Genomic DNA, 1,489 nt, shown 5'->3' on the forward strand with positions numbered 1-1,489 from the left:
GTGGTCCGCGCCTCCCCCTCTGAACTCTGGGGGAGGGTCACGCCGGGCCGGGCCGGCGTTCCAGCTGTGAAGGGCGCCCGCCTGTGTGCGCTGCGTGCCCCGGCCGCGGGTCGCCCCGGTGTGCGCTGGGGGGAGGAGGGGGTGGAGCCCGTCTCGCGCCCCCTCCCCATCCCCTGTGAGCGTGCGGCCCTCCACCCGGTCGCGTGCCAGGCCGCGGATGGATGGGCGCTCCCGTGCTGGCGCCTGTGGATTGCGGCTTGGGGGACCGCCCGGCCAACGAGGGGGTCGTTCCACGGGTGCGCGGTGCTCCCCGGAGCGAGACAGGATTGGGAAACGGATGAGAATGGGATTAGGCGCGGTGGCGTGCGGGCCGAAGGCCGGCGTCGCTCTGGGACGCCCCGGTGGTGAGGCCGTGGCCCCGTTGGGAGGGTCGAGGGGGTGCCGAAGGCTTTGGCCGGCTGGCGTCACGGGCGCGTTGCGGGACCGCTCTCGGGTTTGGGGCGGTGGGATCCCGTGGCGTTGTTTCCCCAGTGGCCCGGTCGTGGCGCAGGTCTCGCCTCCCACGGGCTCTCGTGCCTCGCCCTCGCGGGGTCTCATCCCTGTTCGAAAGGGTGCTCCTTCTCTCTTCCTCACGGCTGCCGACCGCCCCGCGACGGGCGTTCGCCCGACTGCGCTGCCCGAACCTGACCTCGCCGCGGGGAGGGGGCGTCGCCCTGGCCGCCAAGGCCCTGGATGGCGCCCCCCACCCCCCCGGCGACGTGCCTCGGTTGAACGGTCGGCGGGCCTCCGCGTGGCGGGCCAGACGGCGTTGGGGGGCGGCCGGTCGCGCGTGCGTGCAAGAAGAGCGTTTTTCCGGAGCTACACGCGACCGCGATGGCGGTCGGGGTCCGGGCCCTGCGAGGTGCGCGCGCGGGGTTTGGGGAGCTCGCCGAAGGCGCAGCCGGTCGTCCCAGGTGCCGCGGGACCGCCCTTGTGCGCGGAGGCCACTGGCGGTGAGATCCCGTGCGTGTCCCGGCCGGTGGGCTGCCGTCTGAGGCTTGCTACACCCCTCCCCTCGGGCCTCCTGGTGCCCGTCGGCCCCTTCCCCCGTCGTCGCCTTATGCCGCGCCCGGCGGCCCCCACCCCGCTCGCCGCCGCCTTGAGCCATCTCGTCCTCTCCCGTCTGGCTTTCGTAGCCGGGGGGCGTCCGTGCCCCCGGTGCTGCATCGCTTCCCCCCCCGTGTGTCCGTAGCGGCCTCTCCCGTGGTCCGCCGCCGCCCGCCCGCTTGCCCGCGGTGGCGTTGCGTGTCGATGGCGTGTGGGGCGCCGTCGTCCCCCGCGGTGGCCGTCTCCCCCGGTCGGTGGGTTCGCGTGCAGGAGCTCGCGGGTCCCGCGGTCTCTCTCCCCCGGCCATCCGTCGTGCCGTTACCCGCCGCGCCCGTACGCTCCGGGGTGGGGCCCGGACGGGCTTCGGCCCGGTCCGAGCCTCGTTCGGGGTTGTCCGGGCGCG

This window comes from Eulemur rufifrons, unplaced genomic scaffold (assembly GCF_041146395.1).
Source record: "Eulemur rufifrons isolate Redbay unplaced genomic scaffold, OSU_ERuf_1 scaffold_34, whole genome shotgun sequence".
Classification (NCBI taxonomy): domain Eukaryota; kingdom Metazoa; phylum Chordata; class Mammalia; order Primates; family Lemuridae; genus Eulemur; species Eulemur rufifrons.